The sequence below is a fragment of the Octopus sinensis genome, linkage group LG12 (genome assembly GCF_006345805.1).
Source record: "Octopus sinensis linkage group LG12, ASM634580v1, whole genome shotgun sequence".
Lineage (NCBI taxonomy): Eukaryota > Metazoa > Mollusca > Cephalopoda > Octopoda > Octopodidae > Octopus > Octopus sinensis.
The window spans coordinates 6,394,807-6,419,806 of record NC_043008.1 but is presented as its reverse complement, the minus strand read 5'-3'; the positions used below and the strand labels follow the sequence as shown (position 1 = coordinate 6,419,806).

General features: G+C 34.9%; 1 long non-coding RNA gene across 1 annotated transcript in view; it reads right to left on the bottom strand.

Moving 5' to 3' along the window:
• Positions 1 to 610: 610 nt before the first annotated feature.
• LOC118765517 overlaps positions 611 to 25,000 on the bottom strand; it is a 29,344-nt gene continuing 4,954 nt past the window's right edge. Inside the window, exons 3-4 of the long non-coding RNA XR_005001380.1 lie at positions 17,097 to 17,100; positions 611 to 643 (exon numbers count right to left, since the gene is read on the bottom strand). This is a non-coding gene — a long non-coding RNA (uncharacterized LOC118765517). The remainder of the gene's footprint in view (positions 644 to 17,096; positions 17,101 to 25,000) is intronic.

The following is a 25,000-nucleotide window of genomic DNA, read 5'->3' as shown; positions in this document are numbered from 1 at the left end:
ACATCACCATCATCATCATTATCCTTATTATTATTGTTCTTAATAATAATAATAATAATAATAATAATAATAATAATAATAATAGCTAGCAGAATCGTTAGCATGGTGGGCAAAATGCTTGTTGGCATTTTGTCTGTCTTTACGTCCAGAGTTCGAATTCTGCTGAGGTCAGCTTTGCCTTTCATCCTTTCGGTACTGATGAATTAAGTTTCAGCTGAGGTTCTGGGGCTGATGTAATCCAAATCACCCCTCCCCTCAAATATCAGGTCTTGTGCTTTTTGTGAGAAGCATTATTATTATTATGATTATTATTATTATTATTATTATTATTATTATGATTATTATTTTGTGTTTGACTTTTGCTTTACATGTGTACAAGTTGGCTCCAAGTCTCACCCACAGACCTCAAGAGACAACAAGTTAGAAGTTCATGTTGGTGTTATGCCTAGGGTGCCATATATTTGGTTTTGTACTATTATTATTATTATTATTATTATTATATTATTATTACTTTTATTATTATTAATGTTATTATTATTAAGGCAGCAAGCTGGCAGAAACATTAGCATGCCGAGTGAAATACTTTGTTGTATTTTGCCCATCACTATGTATTTCGTCTGTCTTTATGTCCTGAGTTCAAATTCTGCCGAAGTCGACTTTGCCTTTCATCATTTTGGTGTTGATAAATTAAATACCAGTGAAACACTGGGGTCAATGCAATCAACTAGTCCCTTCCCCACAAACCTGTAGCATTGTGCCTCCAGTAGAAAGGATTATTATCATTGTTATTATTATTATCATTATTATTACTATTATTAAGGCAGCAAGCTGGCAGAATCGTTAGCATGCTGGACGAAATTGCTGTATTTTGCCCGTCGCTATGTTCTGAGGTCAAATTCTGTCGAGGTTGACTTTGCCTTTCATGCTTTTGGAGTCAATAAAATATGTACCAGTTAAACTCTGGGGTCAATGTAATCAACTAGTCCCTTCCCCCAAAATTACTGCCCTTGTGGCAAAATTTGAAACCATTATTAGTATTATTTCTTGTAAGGACACCATTTGTCTTTTCATTTATTCTATTATCTATTCATCTGTCCATCAATCAATCAATTCAAGCAACCAGCTGTTTATATGTGTGTGTGTGTGTGTGTAAGAATGTATGTTTATATATATGAATATATGTTTGTGCATATGTGTATGCATGGACACAGGCACGGCAATAGATCATAGAAGTTCATTTCACAACCACACGATTTAACATTAATCTCACAGCATGACATCTTAGGCCAGTGTCCTCCACTATAGCCTCAAGCTGACTAAAGCCATTTCAGTGAAATCTGTTTTTCCTTTTGTCATTATGTATCTTCTCATTAAATCTCAAACTTATACAGCGATACAGTTCTGTAGTTAAGAGATGAGGAATTATGTACATTATCAACATTTGACGGATATTTGTCCTCATCTTATTTATTGTTAACACAACATTTCGACTGATATACCCTCCAGCCTTCAACAGGTGTCTTGGGGAAATTTTGAACCTGGGTTCTCATTCCTAAGGTATTTTTCGATGTTATTATTATTATTATTATTATTATCATCATTATAGTAATAATAATAATAATAATAGTAATAATAAGTAATGGATGTGTATAGTGATTTACTGAATGCTGTTAATATTGTTTGAAAAAACAAATTTATACAAAAAATTCCACGTAAACCCGAAGTTTCTACCTTTAAAAACAAGGAGTTAGAACCTCTTTACTTGTGTGATATTTTGCTACCCTGGTAACTATTTATCTATTTTTTCTGTGTTAAATTTTAACAAGGGAAAAACACTCATCTAATTACATATATATATATATATATATATATATATATATATAATAAGATGGGGTATATAATATCCAGGCAGATACTGAATTTCTCTGTATATATCATCATGATTATGACCATCATTTAACATCCGTTTTCCATGCTGGTGTGAGTTGGACAGTCTGACCAAACCTGGCTAGCCAGAGTGTTGTACCCGACTGCCATCATCTGTTTTGATTTAGTTACTAAACTCAGATGCCCGTCTAATGCCAACCACTTTACAGTGTGTACCGGGGGTGCTATTTACATGTCACTGACACAGGGGCTTTTTATGAGGCCTGCACACACACACACATATATCTGTGTATATATGTAGATAGATAGAGAGATAAAGATGTGTGTGTATAGGCTGATTGCTTGTGGCTAGAAAAAGAGAAGAGGGAGATAGGAAAAGTCAGAGAGGTAGATTCATATTTTTGGCTTCCCTTTACCAAGTTTTATTAAAAATGTCACTATATTTGTGTTTAACATTTTTATGAAGGAATTTTCACATTTTTGCATTAATGCCCTATGTTTAGTTTGGAACAATAAATTTCTTAGTTCCATTGATGTTTAAAGATCTTCCTGCTGTTGCTCTTATTGTTGTCAGTGAGTATCACCGGTACATTGGTATGTCTGTGGCTCATTCGTTGCTTCAGATCTTCAAATTTTCCAGTCATCGATGTTCATATTTCTCTCGGCAAACGAGCAAATAATGTCTGATCTTAGTTTATTGCTAAAATACACCATTCTGAAAGTTGCTTCATATAATGCTATTAATATAGCTTTCAGGACTAATCTTTTAGGTTTATGTTGTTCTATGTAAGAAATGCTTCTCTATCTCATTCTGCTTCTGCTTTCTATTGGGTAATATAATGTGTTTCAGTGGCATCTTCTTGTAAATGCATAGTAGGTTGGTGAAAATAGGTCATATATGTATGTCTAATGCAAACATTAGTCATAAAATTTACACCTTTTGTGTTTACCTATGAATTTGTAAATCATATTAGTCATCAGAAATACCTTTTTGTTGTTGGAGAAGAGTTTTTTTTTTAAATTTTAGTGTTTTTGGTACGTATCTTTATTGCTAATTTATGATTAGGTATTGAACATATTGTGGTTTGTTTAGCTGAGATCAATGAGTTGTAAAAGGATATTTATGAAGGGAGAAGCATTTAAAGAATGGGTTTGAAGATACAAGCATTGTCAGTGAAAATATGTTGTTAGCAAAAGGATATTGAGTACCACTGTGTGTGTGTGTGTGTGTGTGTGTGATAACTGAAGCTTTTATTTCATGTAAGGACACTGTTTGTGTTTACATTTATTCGGTTATCTATTCATGTTTCTATCTATTAAACAATCCCAGAAACCAATCCAAGAATTAAACAGTCCAAGAATTTGATGACTGTAAAGTTTAAATATCTGAAACAACAAATCAGCCACAGATTTTCCCAGTGTACCTGTGATACTTGCTGACAACAATAAAGAGCAACGGAAGGAAGATCTTTCGAAGTTCATTTCATAACCACACATGTAACACAGCATGGCATCTTATATATATATATACATACATATATATATATATATATATATATTATATATATATGTCTGTGTGCGTGTTTACACTTACACTTATATATATATATATATCATCATCATCGTTTAACGTCCGTTTTCCATGCTAGCATGGGTTGGACAGTTCGGCCGGGGTCTGGGAAGCCAGGAGGCTGCACCAGGCTCCAGTCTGATCTGGCAGTGTTTCTACAGAGCCAGATGCCCTTCCTAATGCCAAGCACTCCAAGAGTGTAGTGGGTGCTTTTTACGTGCCACCAGCACAGGGGCCAGAGGAGGCTGGCAAACGGCCAGGATCGGTTGGTGCTTTTACGTGTCAGTGAAATGCAGCAATGATGTTTGATTACTTCCCTCGTAAACATGACGTCCCATTGATCAGCAGTTTTCATGCCATGAGACAAGACAGGATGGTTTGATCATCCGGTAAATGACATATTCAACACTTATTCTGAAAGTTAAGACTGTACAGAGTCCACTTGGTGTGCTCAGTGGTAGGAAATAGATAAGAGACAAGCTTTCACAATTATAGCAGGGTCTGTCTTCCTTCTGTCTTGAATTCCACTTGTTGACATCTGACAAATAAATGCATAACTATATAGCTGTGTGTGTGTGTACGTGTGTGTGTTATGATTTATACTTTAATATATTATAATTGTTTCAGTTAAAATATATATGTATATTCATGTGTGTGTATGTGTGTCTATATACATGTGTGTGTGTGTTGGTTAGTGCTTGTTTTTATGTTCAGTTATAATAAAAACAACTTTATGTTAATCTAATGGGCTACTCCATATTTTTGTTGGGTACAAATCTATTATCCCTAAAACAAGAATACATTATTTACATTATTTACATTTGATGGATATTTGTCCTCATCAGGTTTGTTGTTAACACAATGTTTCAGCTGATATACCCTCCAGCCTTCATCGGGTGTCTTGGGGGAATTTCAAACCTGGGTTCTCATTCCTAAGGTATTTTTCGATGTTATTATTATTGTTATTATTATTATTCAAGTCACTGCCTAGAATCGAAATTGGAATCTTGGGGTTAGTAGCCCATGCTCTTAACCGCTATGCCATATGCCATTTTAATCTAGTCACTGCGTGTGTGTGTGTGTGAGTAATAAGCACTTTGGTTATATGTCTGGGCACTTCAACACATCCAACAGCCCAGTCTCCTAGAATTCTATAATTGTTTCTCATTTATACTATAATTCTATTTCAGTATAACATCATATACTTTCCTATAATACTATAATACTTCATTATATTCATATAATAACTTCGATGGAATATTATTTCAATTATATTGACATTCAAATGGAGAAACTCACAGAACGCAAAACTTTACCAAAATACTTGGTGACTTGCAATTTTAATTTCTTATTCATCCAAGACTGATTAGTCACCAGTAATACGCGAGGTCTGAGCCAATCAAGTTTATTCACTTCACCTACTGAACTTGACTTTATTATATTTAGAGACCAAAATGGAAATTGGTGAATGCAGCCTAATTGAGATTTCTGGTGATGCTAAGTGAAATTCTTCGCTCTCATTCTTTGTGTTTATGACCATTATTCCCTCCTTCCTCTTTTTCTCACATACATTTCCTCTGTCTCTCTCTCTCTCTCTCTCTATCTATCTCTCTCTTTTTTTCCCACTCATTCTTTCTCTCTCTCTTTCATACACACTTTTGCCAAAATTCAAAAGAAATATCATGTAAGGACATTCGGTGCTTTTAGCTGCAGGCACCAACAGCCCCTCATGAAATTTCCTGATTTTGGTTTATTTACACAACTTCTATCAAGAAAGACAAAATATACACAGCACAGAAATAAATCTACTTTAAAAGAGACACAAGTCGGCTTTCAGAATTCCATTGCTTATCTGTGATGGACATTTACCATTAAATCCTTCATTCCTTTGTTTCCTTTTAAACCATAGGTTCCCAGTGGGGGTCCACTTAAGATTTTGTCATTAAACCTAATTAACCATAAATCACTTATACGCTTCCCATACACAAAATATTTTAACAATTTCTTTTATGTAAGTCCTAATAATATTTAATTATAAAAATATAATGAGTTTTTTTTTAACACCAAATACCTATGAGGGAAGAAATCAAAGGGGTCCATAGTCCAAAGATGGTTGAGAACCCCTACTTTAAACCAGGCACTCAAACCATTCACTAAAAGAGTACATTCCACACATAGACACAGGTGTGTCAGAAGAGAGAATTAAAATGCAAAATTCATAATTTTCACTGAAATGTTAATGATGTAAGTCAAATGAAATATTTCTAAACAAGTGTGGTAGGTAAGGTAAATAATGCAAATAATGTAAACAATGTAAATACATTATTTACATTGTTTATATTATTTACATTATTTATATCATTTATATTATTTACATTGTTTACATTATTTACATTGCTTACATTATTTACATTGTTTACAGTATTCACTGTTAATCCCTACACATTTTTCTCTCTCCACTTTGGGTCCATACTCTTCCCATTCCCCACCCCACCCCACACCTTTCAATCTTTTCTGTTAAAGAGCATAGGCTCGAAACGTCAATGACTTTTCCATTCTTCCTGAGTGTCAAACTAATATACCTGCTTTTTGTTTCCTCATCTGTCTTCATCTTTTGTTTTATGTAAATTTGAACTATATATATAATATCATCATTATTGTTTAACGTCTGGACGGTTTAACTGAGGACTGGCAAGCCAGAAGAGTGCCCCAGCCTCCAATCTGATCTGGCATACATACACACACACACACACACATATATATATATATACATACGTTCATACATACAAATGGAAACATATATCATCCTCATCATCAGTTGACATCTGCCTTCCATGCTGGCATGGGTTGGACGGTTTGACAGGATCCAATGAGCAACTGACCTGCTTATGTTTCAATATCAATTTATACAGTTCATACATTTATATATATATATATATATATATATATATATATATATATATATATATACAAGCATATTTATTTACATAAATGCATGAATGTTTTGTGTATGTTATTTGTAAGTTGGATTTCTGTACAGTTTCCATACACAGAATTTCCCTGAAGCAATAATGCCACTAACACCCACAAAGTGCCATACAGTGGGACATCACTTGTAACATCGTAACACCCTGCTTCATACAGTTATTTCCTCCCAACTCTCACAACAGAGATAAAAAAAAAACACAAATTTAACAGCAGTGGCTTTTGAACACAAAAAATCCAAACTGACAGACACTAACTGTATGCTACAGAAGCATCTACTTTGAATCTGTGCTGTTTATACAACTCTATCACTGCTTACAATAGAAATATTGAAGTGTTTTTGAAGTGACACTAAATTTTGCTTTACAGCAGCAACACAATAGCACAATGCAGATGCTGTTTTTTGAAGTGTGTGTGTGTGCATGTTCTAACCAAACACTGCACTCTTCCACCTCACTACACCAAACAGTACATCATACCTTATTGCATAAAAAGCTTACTCTACTGTAAATTTGATATCTTATGTAGTTTTCACTTTTTCTGATTAACGCCATGGATACATGCATAGCTCATCCTTTCACATTGATAAATTTATTCATATATATTGTACTTAAATATTCTGATATCACAACATATGCATGAATAGCGATAGAGCTCTTGACATATTTCCTCAATGTCGGCATAGTATGATGCAAGAACATTTCAGAAACATACTAGTGTAAAAGACAAAATTATCTGTTTATTGTTTTCATTTCTTTCCAAATTATTCTATCAATAAAACAGAATATTTTGAATGCTGAAATGTTTTCTTTACTACAATAGCATTCGGCATTCAGATCGATGCAAGAAAATTTCTGTGAATATAACAAAAATGAAGCTATTTGGTTAGTCGCAGAATTCTTTGGCTATAACTAACTATTGTCATTCAATATTTTCAACAAGGAAGAAAGAAAGAATTCTTAACAGAAGACTTTTGTTTCATTCATTGAGGATTCTTGTTAAGTTTACTTTCTCTAAAATACTTAAGACAAGAATTGCTTACAACCATTGTCTTGCATACAATGTCTGGAAATATCAGAACATAAAGCAATTTTATTCAGGACCTCTTTTCCATATTTTATCTTCATATGAAAACCTCAATCCACAAAATCAAGATAAAGAAAGCTCTTAGTTTAAAAACAGAGAAGCCTTTAAAAGTTCTTCAGATGGAATCTTAATCACACCACCAGCTAAAAAGCCAATCTTTCCTGAAGAATAGCCATTTCCTTTTATATCTTCCATTTTCTATTTTAGTTTGCCTTGAATTGATTTTTCAAATTTTTCTCTCATTCAGGTTTCTGCTGAATTTCTGCCAATATTTTATTTCCTTTCATCAATGTAGACTAATAATATATACAAAATATCTAAGCCTCACAACAATCAACAGTTTGTATTCATGGTTTTAGTTCTGGTGCTTTTGAAAGCAATAGGTTTACAGGGAAAGGTTTGGTTGATTTCAAATCCTGTTTGGGTTTACTTCTTATATTATTCACCAAACAAAACACACAAAAGCTATTTCTGAATTATTTATTCCATATGTAAATGAAATAACATTAAGTGCCGGACTATTTTTAGTCATTATCCATCAGGAGATCAGCTTTATCGACTTGAAGAGAAGAGAAATGGGAACAGTTGCTGTGAAAGTTTACCAATGTACTTTCACTGGAATTTGAAAGAAATAAACTCACCCATTTGGTTTACTTAATCTTTACTCTTTTTTTCTTTTACTTGTTTCAGTCATGTGACTGTGACCATGCTGGGGCACTGCCTTTAGTCAAGCAAATCGACCCCCAGAACTTATTCTTTCGAAGCATAGTATTTATTCTATCACTCTCTTTTGCCGAACCGCTAAGTCATGGGGACGTAAACACACCACCATCGATTGTCAAGCAATGTTGCGGGACAAACACAGACACACAAACATATACACACAAATACATATATACAATGGGCTTCTTTCAGTTTCCATCTACCAAATCCACTCACAAGGCTTTGGTTGGTCCGAAGCTATAGTAGAAGACACTTGCCCAACGTGCCATGCAGTGGGACTGAACCCGGAACCATGTGGTTGGTAAGCAAGCTACTTACCACACAGCCACTCCTGTGCCTATACTTCTAAGTTTTCTTTGTAACAAATTAAAAGGAATCCTTATTATAAAAACAAATGGTGACAGACAAATATAGTAAAACAAAAAAACTAGAAATAAAACCCAGGAATATTGACTTTAAACTTTGGTGATGTAATTTTTGCATCTATGATCCACACTTTGGTCCCCAGTTGGGATTAATCTCTGTTGGGTCACTAATATCTTTGTAAAGTCAATAAAGATTAAATTCTTGTTCCTGTTTTTCTTATTTCTTTAAAATATATTTAATCATTTTTTTTTAATCACTTTGTCATTACCACACCTGAAGTCTATGAAATCCCTACCCATTAAGTACTGGAATGGCTCAAATTAACAAACCCCAAGGTTATTAGAAATTCTTAAAAATGATTATCATTATTGATAGTACAGGGAAATATATTGGTTTATGATGAAGGCCACTGATTCTTTTTATTCATATTCTTCTACAGCTGTTAACTGTTGTCTCTGTGGTACTCTGTGTACATAAATAACAATTTATGTAATTAATTAACTGCTCTATACAGTATTTGTAGCATATAGTGGAATAAGTTCTGAAATTTAGTTTTCTGATTCCTGATTCCAAACTTGGATCTTTGATGGTTTTTGAAATATTTTCGGTACCTAAAAGTTCACTTTCAAACCACCACTGGCACCAAATAACTATTAAGACTAATCAACAACACTAAGACAAAATACATTGGAGGTGGTCACAATTTGGTTGGAAATTTATTCATATTGGAATTATTAATCAAATTTGATTCCATGTTGGATTCTACTTAATATCTCACTAATCAGCAAAAGCAATGAAAATCACATATTTCAATTTATTTTCTTTCAATAAATCCAAAATATGGTCATGCTTATGGATGCTCTCATTACAGACATAACACTCATTTATGTGCAAAAGTGTGGAATGAGACTATTGTGTTGAATTATTGATCATATATACTTAGAAAAAGGAATTGGTATTTTACTATGTTGTACTTCTTGGCAACATCCATTATGTTTCTGGTTCTCTAATTTCTAAATAAAAATAGTTCTATGTACACTTGATGGTCATTATGGCCAGAGGTAGAGCGGTCATCCACCTTTGAAATTATTTGTATCAGCAACATGGAAATTTGAAACCCTAATGCAAAAACCGTTTTGCATAAAGTAATTTTTTTGCTCCCTTCTTTGAGTCCTAACCCACTGATGGCATCACAGAAATGCCATTGTGGCATAGCACACAGCTTGTCTCAAGCATTTTAAATCTGGTGAAGACCATTCCTATTCTATTCTGAAGACAACTGATTTCTTCGAGAGAGAGAGAGAGATAAAGTATTGATCCGAAAACTTTACTGCTCAAATGTGAAAGGATGGAAGGCAAAGTTGACTTTATTGAGATTTGAACTCAGACTACAGAGAACCAAAACTAAAAGTGCACCTTTTACCTGATGCTTTATCAACTCTTTTAAATCAACACCTTACATGGTATTTTAGAAAAATGGTAAAATGAATTTAAAGTAAGGTAAACAAACAGTTTCATATCTGCAATGTCTAAATATATTTGTATTCAGAGGAATACCCTCAAAGCAATTCCCTCTGAGCAACTTCTTTGAAGCAATTCTCTCAGATTCCTCACTGCATTTCCCTCCAAGCATTTCCTTTGGAGTAATTCCCTGCAGGCAACTCTCCCAGAACAATTCCTTCTGAGCAACTCCTTTGGAGCAACTTTCTCAGAGCAATTCCCCCCAAGCAACTCCTTTGGAGTAATTTCTTCCAAGCAACTCTCTCAGAGCAATTCCCTCAGAGCAACTCTTCTGGGCAATTCTTTCACAACAATTCCCTCCAAGCAACTCATTTGGAGTAATTCCTTCCAAGCAACTCTCTCAGAGCAATTCCCTCTGAGCAACATCTTTGGAGCAATTCTCTCAGATCCCTCACAGCAATTCCCTCCAAGCAACTCCCTCACAGCAATTCCCTCTGAGTAACTTTCTCAGAGTAATTCTTTCTATCTTTGTCACTGAAGTTCCAAAACATTGGAATAGATCTCTTTGACAAGATCATTCGCCTCACTGGCATTTAAAAACCATTAAATACTTTTAGTACACTATTTCCATTTAAAAAAAAATATACCAGTGTTATTAGTTATGATATAGTTTTGTTCTGAGAAGATTTCAACAACTGGGTGCAAGGTTAACAGCTCTGATGCAAACTAAAACTGAATACCCATCACTAACATTTTATACTTAAAATAAATAAATAAATAAAGTATATGTTAAATTGTGATAACCCAAGTGAAGTTTATACATGCAGCAATGAGATATCAATAGCCGAGTCTCATAACATCTCTTTTGAAGGACACAATGAATGGAAGACGGGTTTTTACCTTGCATTCATTTATTAACCTTGTCTGATCTCTAAGAATACGAAAAAGGAAGTCTTTTATTAATTTTGGAATTTTATTGAATTCCACTCTGAATTAATTCTTATTCAAGCATTAAATAATTTCAGAAAAGAATTTTATTTAATACCTTTTTTTTTTTAATTTTATATACATCTTTATTTGAATTAATTTTTTTAATTTCATTTAGTTTTTTTTTTTTTTTTTTCATATTTATTACCCGACTCTCCAATTCTTTTTTTGTCTTTAGAATCATAGCAACAGCTATTAATAAAGTATATATGTATGTGTGTGTATATATATATATATATATGTATGTGCATGTTCCTGCACGTGTGTTTGTGTGTGTGTGTGTATGTGTGTTCTTTCATCTGTGCTAAAATTAATGTATGATATACGTGTGTGCATGTATGCCTTTTTTAAATGTGTGCTACAAAAAAATTTGAAAGTGAAAGTAGAACTGCTAAAACAAATATCAGCCAACATCCTTCGAACCGTTTAAAGAGATAATGATCTTGACCTGTCAATAACTTGATATTTTATTTTCATATGACCATTGGCCATAAATTCTTAGTTCCACACTACTGTTTTTGTTTTTTTTTAACTTGTCTACTCTTCCTCTCCACTGTTTCTCCGTCTTTAACTCTGTCTTAGACAAAGGAAGTGAATGATTTGAAAATAATAATGAGAGAGGAAAAAAAAATAATGGCTGTTGAAACTCACTGGGAATTATTTTATTTGATTTTCTGTTTTCTTTATTAAATTCTTGAGAAAAATTTGTCACGAGTGTGTTTTCTTTCTCTTCCATTTTTTCCCTTTCTCTTTTACTTCCTGTCTCTCTGTAACCCATATCTGTATGGTGTCTTGTAAATTATTAAAGATAAGTAAGTAATATACCCAGACAGTAGTTGGCATCCAGAGTCAATTGACAGCAGTGTAAAGTAGAAACATTCTTAATTCCTTTCTGCTTTAAATTGAAATACATTTGCAGACACAATGCAGAATAGTTCAACTAACACCTGATTGTCTTATAAGCTCATTTATTTGTTCATTTGTTATTACATTCATTTTTCCATGTTAGCATTGGTTAGATGAATATATTATTGAAGCATTTTTTCAGCTTAATGCATTTCCTGCCTCTAACCCTTATTGTTTTCCTATGACTGTATGAAGGTGGGAAGGTAGCAGATGGTTTGTCGACAGGAGACTGGAAATAACTTTTATCTGCATTTCGAAGAGGAGCAAATGTAAACAAATAACATACATATACATAAGTTCAAACACACGCACACATATATATGTGTGTGTGTGAGTGTGTGTGTGTGTGTGCATGCATGAGTATGTGCATATGTGTGTGTTTGTGTGAGTGAAATTAAATAACTAACAAAGCAACCAGGAATTATACTTTTCTACTCTAGGTACAAGGCTCGAAATTTTGGGGAAGGGGACCAGTCAATTACACCAACCCCAGTATGCAACTGGTACTTAATTTATCGACCCTAAAAGGATGAAAGGCAAAGTCGGCCTTGGTGGAATTTGAACTCGGAAAGTTAAAATGAAAAACTGTATTATTCCATACTCTTTTCAAGAGTACAAATATCACAGAAGTTCAATCCATCTTTGGACGTTCATCGATGATGACTGGCAAAGATAAGGAATTTTGTTTTACCTTTTACTAGCTTCAGTCATTAGACTGCGGCCATGCTGGAGCACTGCCTCGAAGAATTTTTAGCCCCAGTACTTAATTTTTTAAAGCCTGGTACTTATCTTTTGCCAAATGGCTAAGTTACAGGGATGTAAACACACCAGCACTGGTTGTCAAGCAGTAGTGGGGGACAAACACAGACACAAAGACACACACACAAACACACACACACACACACACACACACACACACACACACACACACACACACATGCACACACACACACATGCATGTATATAGTATATACAGATTGGCCCAAAAGTAGATTTACATTTATTCAACTATCTCCTTTATTTTCATATGACCATTGGCCATAAATTCTTAGTTCCACACTACTGTTTTTGTTTTTTTTTAACTTGTCTACTCTTCCTCTCCACTGTTTCTCTGTCTTTAACTCTATCTTAGACAAAGGAAGTGAATGATTTGAAAATAATAATGAGAAAGGAAAAAAATAATGGCTGTTGATGAAAGAACACACACATATTAACAGTTTAGATCTTAATTATAGAAAAATATGAAGCAATTATTCTATGCTAATTTAGTTAATTGTAAGATAGAAATTTAAAGGTAATAAAATGTTTTAAAAGAAATTTAAAGTGCACTGGATAACCATAGACCTACGTTTGGGCCAGCCTGTATATATGATGGGCTTCTTTCAATTTCCATCAACCAAATCCACTCACATGGCTTTGGTCTGCTGAAGGCTATAGTAGAAGACACTTGCCATGTGAAGCCATCTGGTTGGATAGGAAGCTTCTTACCACACAGCCATGCCCATATTTATTGAGGTTTTTTACCTAACTTCTACTCAAGGGTGACCAAAACTGCAATTTGAGTGGTGGAGAGCTATAGTCGATTAAATTACTGGAACTTAATTTATAGCACTCTGATGAATGGATGCCAAAGTTAAATAGAATGAAATCCAACTAGGTCTCAAATCTCTGGCCTAAAGCAGATTTGATTTTAGCTGTGTAAGCTCAAAGCTTAGCCAGGAACAAGAGCAAAAATAATGGAAAGTTGTATTGCTGGGCAATTGACCAAAACAGGAATGGAAAAATAAGAAGTGAAATGTACTTGACATAACACATGACAACTTGACCATAATCCTTAGGAATATGTCTTTCAAGACTAAGAAGATCAAAGGGAACCATCAAGATAAAATAAGAACTGGAACAAAAAACAATGTTTCTACTGTGATAAACATCTTGATCCATTCTGGGCAAAACACTGCGAAGAAGGAAATGGTGGAATGATCAAAGAATGAGAATCTCGAAATTAAAAAAGTGCAAGATGTACAACAGGAATGTGGAAATGGCTTTAATAAAAATTACAACACTGAGTGAGACAAGAAGAGAAGAATATGAAGCAAAACACTGAAACCATTTCTAGTTCACACAGGTTAGTCTGTTGGATAGAAGCTTTATCTTGTGCAAGACACTTTCAGATCAATGCTACAACTCAAATAAATCATTCTCGGCACTCAACGGATTCCTTAATAATTGTCACCCAATAAAATTATATGATTCACACAACACGTAACTCTATGAAACAATATAAGCAGCAAACAATAAAATAATGGAACATATATTGTTCCATAATTGATACTAGATACTATAACAACTCCCAGATCATGTGTTCCACATAGTTCCTACCTAATAATACAATCCACAATAATAGTAATAATAATAATAATAACAATAATAATAATAATAATAATAATGATAATAATAATAATGATAATTCTTTCATAACGATATCTTCAAAGAGCTTTAAACACAGACAACAAGAGCACAAGGCCAGCAATTTGAGAGAGAGGTCGGGGAATCAATTAAGCTGCTTGTAATGTTTGATTGTCACTTTATTTTATTGATCCCCCACTTCTTGTACCCCAGGACGATGAAAGAGAACGTTGGCCTCTGTGGGACTTGAAATTAGAATGTAAAGAGTTAGAACAAATGCCAAAAGGTATTTTGTTAAATCACTAAAAATAATAATATTTATAATAGCAATAATAATAATAATAATAACAATAATAATAATAATGATAATAATAATAATAATAATAATAATAATAATAATAATGATAATAATATATGCTGAATATTGTAAAGTGTTTAAGGCAAGTTAAGTCATTGAGAGCTTAATGCGGCCGGTGAGAAGCATTTTCAATAATGAAGTCGAAAGTGGTGTGTAAATTAATGATTTAGCATTGGTATCGATTTTTGACTATAATAAAAGATATTGATTTTATTAAAGCTAACATTTTGAAAATTGAAAAAAAAAAAAAATAAAAGTATTTAATTAACCATATCGTGTGCCTCTATTGATTTGGAACCTTCTAACAATTTTTTTGTAACTAATTTCTTTCTCTTCTCAATCCCCCCCTCTCTCTCTCTACTTTTTTACTTATATTTCTATCTACTTCTCTGTGTGTCTGTCTTTCCATCTGTTTAATAGTGTGTGTGTGTGTGTGTGTAAACGTCTGTTTATATGTCTGTCTGTCCAACTCTCTTTCTCTTTCTCTCCCACATTATCTCTCTCTTTCTCTCTCTCTCTCTCACATACACACACACACACACACACACACACACACACACATATGCACAAGTATCTTTTCCTGTCGCTCTTCCTTTCTCTTTTTTCCTTCCCGATTCTCTCTCCTGCAACTTCTCTCTTATCTCCATCTTAGCTGTTAAAACATTCGTCAAGTTTAAAACCTTCAGCATACTCACTGACATTCCTACCTAATTACAATCATATCAAGTATCGTAAATCCTCGAGTATAGTCCACCCTTGAGTATAATACGCAGGGGATTTTTAGGGGGCTGTACCTCTGAAAAACCTAAACCTTGTGTATAATACGCACCCCTTCTCTAACTTGAGTCAAGGAGGTCTATATAATATCCTTGGTTTGTAAAACTGTATACGGTAACGTCCTTTATTATTATTGTATATATAACATAATGCAAACGTGTAGCTTTTTTATGCATTTTGTTTGCAGAAAATGAAGAAATAACAGTAATAACGTTTAGTAAATGTTGCTTACTGCAAGTTATGGATGATTCTTTTATGACTTCCTTGCTTTCAGGCTTAGCTTAAGATATTTTCACACCTGAGATCACAAAATGCATCTGAAAAAACATTGCCGGACAGCAAATAGAGACTCGGACATTGCTTAGAAAATAATTTTCATTTTTAACCTCGTATATAGTACACACTAGGGATTTTCACCTTTAAATTTTGGGGGGAAAATGTGGGTTATACTCGAGGATTTACGGTACCTAAGTGCTGCAAAAGTTAGAATTAGCTCAAGAACTCTTTACAGTGCCATGGTTCAAAGATGAATGTATCTAGCAGCAATGCATTCTAGTAGCATTTTCCATCTTTCAAACTCATTGCGGTACTCAGCTAGAGCACCTTTAGTTTCCAAGATGTTATCAATGTACAGCAAAAAGCATGCAGAAGACATTTCATGCAACCATTTGTTGTTGTTGTTGGGTTCCAGTTTGTGGGTCACCATGTCTCTGTTTATATTTGCAACCATAAAGCCTTCTATACTTGTGTTGTTTATTTCAACATATAAGCACAGATGTTGCTGTGAGATAAGAAGCTTTCTTCCCAACTACATGGTTCTGGGTTCAGTCTCATTGCATGGCACCTTGAGCAGGTGTCTTCTACTATAGCCTTGTGAGTGGATTTGGTAGACGGAAACTGAAAGAAGCCCATCGTATATATATATATATAGTTAATCCAAACAAGAAAGCACAAAAAAACAACAACGCGAGGATGTGGAACAAATATAGTATTATTGGACGCTCAGGAAAGAAGGAGGGTTTAACGTTTCGAGCGGAGCTCTTCGTCGGAAACATAGGTGAAGGAAAGATCCAGAGAATGGAAGACAGAGGAAAAAAATCGCCAACGATATATATATATATATACTAAAACATCAAGGTAGTGCCCCAGCATGGCCACAGTCTAATGACTGAAACTAGTAACAGATAAAAAAAAATGAATGTAATGTCTTAGATCTATAAAAGCTGCCAAGTGTTCAGAAGGTATTCATTTCTGTATTTATGGAAGGAATTGCAATGAAGAGACAGATATATGATTGAATCATTATTTTCAGTTTCCTTCAGGATTGAAATCTAGAAGTAAAAAAAAAATGTATGGTTTTCGCAACTGATCCAAATGTCTCCCCTCACTTAAGCTAAATGGAAAAATTGTCTTGAAATTGTTAAGAAAAGCCAAAAAATAGTTATTTGTAAATAACAAAATACTAATACAACTTTTTTTTACTTTGCTTTCAGGTAAGTGTCAAGAGGTGCTTCCATCTGATGTATTTGGTAATGTAAAATATTTTTGTTCCGCTTCTCTCTTAGTTTATTTTATTCTCTTGACCCACCTGAACTTTGTCTTCACATCTCCTTAAATCTAAACAAATGTACTTCAACTAAAATATCTCTTTTCCGTCTTCATTTAATTTGGCACAAGGTAAACTATATTAGAAGGAAATAAACAGTAAGCGACAATTGAAATTCCTCCAGTATTTTTCAGAAACTTATTTCATCAATTCCACCCCACCAAAAAAAAAAACATGATTCTGCCAAAAAATCTATTCTAGTAACAGAAAAGTGTCAATACAGTTCTTTATTTAAGAGATGAGGAATTATGTACATTATTAACATTATTTACATTAGACAGATATTTGTCCTCATCTTGTTTGTTATTAACACAACATTTTGGCTGATATCCCCTCCAGCCTTCATCAGGTGTCTTGGGGAAATTTCGAACCTGAGTTCTCATTCCTAAGGTATTTTTCAATGTTATCATTATTATTATCATCATCATCATTATTATTATTATTATTCTATGTTTGACTTTTGCTTTATATTTGTACAAGTTGGCTCCAAGTCTCACCCAGAGACCTCAAGAGACAACAGGGTTGGAAGTTCATGTTGTTGTTATGCCTAGTGTGCCATATATTTGGGGGGTGGGGATGTTGTACTAATGTCTAAAAAAAAAAAAAAGTTTTTTTTTTTTTTTTTTTTTTAAACCGAAAATTATGGTTGTTTTAAACCTTGAGGTTACATAAAGAGTATTTTGCGTAGGATATGAGCAGTTCCCATGAGCACTATCTTTTGAACTTCTGCCATTTTTGGGTTTCCTGGTATCTGAGTTAGGTAGCTATCAGCCCCTTTTGCTATCATTCCCAGGGCACCTATGACAACAGGTATTGTTTTAGTCTTCAGCTTCCACATTTTGCTGATTTCTATTTCAAGATCTTTATATTTGCTCAGTTTTTGGTAGGTCCTGACAGATACGTTTATATCGATTGGGACAGTCATATCAATGAGGAGGCATGTTCTTTGTTTGAAGTCTTTCAATATGATGTCTGGCCTATTTGCATCTATCTTCCTGTCAGTTTGAATGGTGAAGTTCCAGAGGAGTGAGATGTGGTCATTTTCAAGCACTGGGGGTGGTTTGTGTTCCCACCAGTTTTTCTCATGGGGCAACTCCAGGTTTTCACAGATTACCCAGTGAATATATTGTGCAGCTCTATCGTGCCTGTTGAGATACTCTGTAGGCGCTAGAAGACTGCACTTGGAGACCACATGGTCAATGGTTTCATTTTGTTGCTTGCATACACGACACGTTGGACTGCTTCTGATCTTTAATATGTTGGCCTGGTAGTTTCTTGTTGGTAGGCATTGATCTTGAGCTGCTATGATAAACCCCTCTGTTTCAGATTTTAAGCCAGAGGCCATTAGCCATTGATGGGTCAGGGCTTTGTCGATATCTGCATTATTCGCTCTCTTTGGGTATTTGCCGTAGAGAGGTTTTTCTTGCCATTTATTATTCAGAATATCTAAGGCCGCAGTTTTGGCACGGTTTTCATGCACCTAGCTTTTTCTGTGCTTGTTTCTTGTATGTCTATCTCTAATTCCGAAATTGGTTGTATTCGGAATTCACTTAGATATTCCTTTGCCTGTTTTGTGACTGAGTATGATGCTTTCTTGTTTTCATGTTTTGAGACAAGTTTTAACATCCAGTCCTCAGAGTTTTTCAGGTAGGTGTCTAGGCCAATTGTAGCAATCTTCATTGTTATTGCCAGTTGCAAAAGACCACGGCCTCCCTCTTTTCTTGGCAGATAGAGTCGTTCTGTATCTGCCTTAGGGTGGTGCATTCTATGCATTGTCAACAGTTTCCTTATTTTTCTGTCGAGCTGACATATTTCAGTAATTGACCAGTTAACAATATTGAAACTGTAAGTCACGACTGGTATAGCTAATGCATTGATTGCTTCAATCCTGTTTCTTGCATTCAGCTCTGTCTTGAGTATTGCTCTCACTCTTCGATAGCATTCTCTCCTGATCCTTTCCTTCATCTCTGAATGCCTTATTCCGTTCCCTTCAATTACCCCTAGGTACTTGTAGCTCTCCGCTGGGTCTAGTTCTTTTATGACATTCTGTTGGTCAAGGTTAACGTTAGATGTTTCTGTCATTTTTCCTTTGATAAAGGTAGCCTTTGCACATTTATCGAGGCCGAATTGCATTCTGATGTCGTCACTGAATTGTTTGACTATCGCTAGTAAGCCCTTGAGTTGTTGATCATTTTTTGCAAAAAGCTTTAAATCATCCATGTAAACGAGATGATTTATATTTTTATCAAACATTTTATACCCGTACTGCGCGTCATTGAGCAGCTTTGAGAGAGGTATTAAGGATAAACAAAAGAGGAGTGGTGACAGTGAGTCACCCTGGAAAATGCCACACGAAATTTTTACATCACCAGCATTTAGGGATTCACTGTCACTGTTCAGAGTTAGTGTGGTTCTCCATGATCTCATACTTACAGTCAAGAAGTTTCGCAGAGTTGGTGCTATCTTATACATTTCAAGGCATTTCCTAATCCAGCTATGTGGTAGGCTATCAAAAGCCATTTTATAGTCTATCCAGGCTATTGATAAGTTTTTATTATTATTATTATTATTATTATTATTATTATTATTATTATTATTATTATTATACCTCTATTACATAGGCTGTAATCACAGTCTTTTAAGAAAGCAACCCATTTTAACATACAAAAGTAATTGGAGATATATATATATATATATATATATGTGTGTGTGTATGTTCTGCCTTGTACACTAAACTTGTGTACATAAGCAGTTTAAATTTTGCAGAGAGGAATATCTATTTGAGAAAAAGGTCACAGACAATTCGACTTTTCCTGAAATTTTAAACTCCAGACAGAAAAATTACAAATATTTATATACCACAAATCACTGCAACAGACACTGAAAAATGTTACTGATTGGAAAAGTCATTCTTAAAGTAATTATGAAAATTAATAGAGTATTTTGAAAACAAATGTTTTCTGAGAAAATTAAAAAATGTAAGAGTAGAATTTTATTTACATTTTATATTTATATTTATTTTTGGCCCATTTTTCTGAAATTCCGCTAAAACATTTATCTGGTTGTTTTGATGCATTATTTCTGATGGTTGATATTTCTTAATGAATTGAAGATTGTCTCCATCTTTTAAAAGTAATTTATTCAAAATACAGTGAATTCATAAGATTGTATTTATTTTAGGCATCTATAAACCTGAGCGAGGTTAGGTATGACTGCTTTCAATAAATAAATTTAACAGTCCACAACCATACAACCCAAGAATTGTAGGGCATTGGTAGGGTATTGAGTGCTAGAGTAAAGTTTGCATTTAAACTGGTTGTATCCACCGGTTGTGAAGGCACATGGCTCAGTGGTTAGAGCGTTGAGCTTACGATTGCGAGGTTGTGGGTTCGAATCCCGGACCGGGCTGCGTGTTGTGTTCTTAAGCAAGACACTTTATTTCACGTTGTTCCATTTCACTCAGCTGTAGATATGAGTTGCGACATCACAGGTGCCAAGCTGTATCGGCCCCTTTACCTTTCCCTTGGATAACATCAATGGTGTGGAGAGGGGAGGCCGGTATGCATGGGTGACTGCTGGTCTTCCACAAACAACCTTGCCCGGACTTGTGCCTCAGAGGGTAACTTCCTAGGTGCAATCCTGTGGTCAGTCATGACCGAAGCAGGGTCTCAGCATCCACCCAAATATTCTACCTGTTCTACATTCCAATGGCCCAAACCTGGCCTGACCCTTACCCCTGAATATCAGTCTAAAAATAAACGATCTCATCATCAAAATCTCAGTGCTACAAGAACATGTACGATATTAATTGAAAACATGTGAATAAATAAGCATTACATTTGACAGAATAATCTAGATAGACCAATGCCAAAGGGTTAAAAAGACAGAGATAAATGCTTTCTACTAACTTCTTAACTGACAAAAGAACCTACCATAAGCCATTGTCGACTGGATTATTTTCAAAAAGTAGGAAATCAATTATCAGTGCAATGCACCGTTCAGTGTTAAACTTTGGCCTGAATAAACAAATGCAATCTGACTGGAGGAGCAGAAACAACAGCATTCACCATTAAACATATTGAGAATAATGTCTATAGTTTCTATGGAAGAGATGATGGATAACACCAATATGATTTATGTTATGGAACTAAACGATACAACACTCTGCGTCAGGAGTGTAACATTAGATCTCAGGAATACTTGGAGATACCATGACATAGCAAAGTTGTTTAACACCCAGATGGCCTTTTGGTTTCAATGTTTGAGAGGAGAAAGCTCAGTGGTACCAGTGTACTCATGTGAACTAGACTCCTACTTAGCATATAGGATATACTAATAATCTCTATATTGGTTTCATATTTTGGCACAAGGCCAGCAATCTTTCAGGAGAGGTTTTGTCAATTACACTAACCCCAGTGTTTAACTGGTACTTATTTTATTCTTTTCTACTCTAGGCACAAGGCTCAAAATTTTGGGGGGAGGGAGCCAATCAATTAGTTCACACCCACTACACAACTGGTACTTATTTTATTGACACCTCCAAAAGAATGAAAGGCAAAGTTGACCTCAGCAGAATTTGAACTCAGAACATAAAGATGGATGAAATGCAGCTGACCATTTTGACTGGTGCACAAACAATTCTACCAGCTCAATGCCATACCAATAATCAATATATAAGCACTAAATTGTGAAGGCGCAATGGCCCAGTGGTAGGGCAGCGGATTCACAGTCATAGGATCATGGTTTCAATTCCCAGACCAGGCGTTGTGAGTGCTTATTGAGCAAAAACATATAAATCTCCAGGAGACTCTGGGAGGGGGTGGCAAACCCTGCTGTATTCTTTCATCACAACTTTCTCTCACTCTTTCTTCCTATTTCTGTTGTACCTGTATTTCAAAGGTCCAGCCTTGTTACACTCTGTCTCATGCTGAATCTCCCCAAGAATTACGTTAAGGGTACACATGTTTGTGGAGTGCTCAGCCACTTGCACATTAATTTCATGAGTAGGCTGTTCCATTGATCGGATCAACTGGAACCCTCGTCGTCATAACCGACGGAGTGCCCTGTCAAATTCTAAATTAGCCTAATGTCTCGTATAAGTGAGTTGAGAAGCTAAAGAATTACACTAACCTAGATGCTGAATTTAAGATATGTTAAGATGGTTAAGGATTACATCTATCATCCCATTTGTAATTGGCACATGTGGACTGGTAGACAATCACTTCTGTAAAGATATTTTAGATAACCTACAAGAATAGATATTTACAGAAAATAGTGATACTGGGTTCTGTAAAAATGGTTGGACATTTCTATACTCTTTACTCTTTTTACTCTTTTACTTGTTTCAGTCATTTGACTGCGGCCATGCTGGAGCACCGCCTTTACTCGAGCAACTCGACCCCGGGACTTATTCTTTTGTAAGCCCAGTACTTATTCTATCGGTCTCTTTTTGCCGAACCACTAAGTGACGGGGACATAAACACACCAGCATCGGTTGTCAAGCAATGCTAGGGGACAAACACAGACACACAAACACACATGCATATATATATATATATACATATATATATATATACATATGTACGACAGGCTTCTTTCAGTTTCCGTCTACCAAATCCACTCACAAGGCTATGGTCGGCCCGAAGCTATAGTAGAAGACACTTACCCAAGGTGCCACGCAATGGGACTGAACCCGGAACCTTGCGGTTGGTAGACAAGCTACTTACCACACAGCCACTCCTGCGCCTCTATATTAATTTATTAATCTCAATGATGTTCTCCAAGACACATTTGTTAATGTTGATGTAAGAAAATTCTTGCTATAATAATGATGATGAAGAATACAATGAACATATGGTAAGTTGATGTCAAGTGTTATAGAGCTGGAATAATGAAATGGATAACTGAGAAACTCACAAGAGGAAAGACTAATTATACATGGAGTGTTTTATCTAAAGGTGAATATCAATTGTTTGTATAAGAGTTGGAATTTGGGGGGTGGGGGTGGGGAGGCTTTATTAACATTTCAGATCATGTTACTGGAGAGCAAAGTTCAGGAAATGACCACCTTATAAATATTGAAAGAGAACTTCTTAAACCTGCTGCTACAGAAGTTGGGCTTGTGTTGAAGAGAAGCTAGCATAACGAATCAAGATAATTAGTAAAAGAAATTAAATGCTTGGAGAAGTGGATTTACATAGACAATTCCAAGGAGACACCAAGAACGTGAAAGATCATGACCCACCATGGAAGAGTGGCTCAAGGCTGGAAATTTAAATAGAGAAATGGGGAGTTTGTTGATGATTGTTCAAGATAAAACTCTAATCACTAACTCAGTGAATGATACATTATTTACATTATTTACATTTGATGGAGATTTGTCCTCATCTTGTTTGTTGTTAACACAACGTTTCAGCTGATATACTCTCCAGCTTTCTTCAGGTGTCTTGGGGAAATTTTGAACCTGGGTTCTAATTTCTAAGGTATTTTTCGACGTTGTTGTTGTTGTTGTTATTATTATTATTATTATTATTATTATTATTATTATTATTATTATAATTATTCAGGTCACAGCCTGGAATCGAACTTTGATGGCATGCACTGCTATCTCACTCACTCAATAATAATAATAATAATAATAATAATAATAATAATCCTTTCTATTATAGACACAAGGCCTGAAATTTGTTGGATGAGGTATGTCAATTGCATCAACCCCAGGGTTCAACTGGTAGTTGATTTACCAACCCCTGAGAGGATGAAAGGCAAGGCCAGCTTTAGTGGAATTTGGCATGTGTAAAAAGGTTCAAGCGAGTTCTTTGCCAGTACCGCCTGACTGGCCCCTATGCTGGTGGCACGTAAAAGCACCCACTACACTCTCGGAGTGGTTGGCATTGGGAGGGGCATCCAGCTGTAGAAACTGCCAGATCAGATTGGAGCCTGGTGCAGCCATCTGGTTTGCCAGACCTCAGTCAAATCGTCCAACTCATGCTAGCATGGAAAGCGGACGTTAAACGATGATGCTAATGATGATGATGATGAACTCTGAAAGTAAAGACGCACACACACACATGTGCATGCACATACACACACATGCATGTGCACACACACACACGTGCACACACACACACACACACACATCATGGTAATGTGAATGTCAGGATGAACCAATTCAAACATCCTCTCTGCAACCATCTCTGTCTTAAAACTAAGAACCAAACAACATTTGCCGTCTTTCTGTAAACGAAAACTTGCACAGAGTTTTTGGAACAGGAAATTAAATAAATCAGTAGGTGAGGTTTTCGCATTGCCACAGTCTTCTTAGAATGTATATCATTTATCTGCTAATTGATAATCTCGGCTGTTGCTTTGAGGAATGTGCCACTTGATTAACTTAGCTGCATTAACCATTACTAATGTGTATCGACTTTGACTTTACAAAGAGCAGCAGCGATTGAGTGATTAATCAAATTATTCAATTTGAATTTCAACTGGAAAATTTTACTGATTTAACCAGAAAAAAAGAATTACTTTAATAGACAAAGAGGAATTTAGTAAGTCTTGGCACTCAAAACGGCAATTACGCAAAACAAGTTGAAGATATTTTATTCATTTCTACATTTATAGAGTAACAGCTTATTTTAACCAACCCAGCTGAAATTGAGGCCAACGAAAGGGATCAATTCAGCTTGATTTATTCTAATTATTAAGGAAATAAGACCACATCAATAACACTTAATAATCTATATATTTGTCTAACATAGATAATAAATAGAGCTAAGGTTGTCCAATCATGAGAAGAAATCAAACAAACCGGACCGTCAGTTTGTCTCTCTATTTTGCTCTCTTTAAATGATTAGATTTGTATATAGAACCAATACTG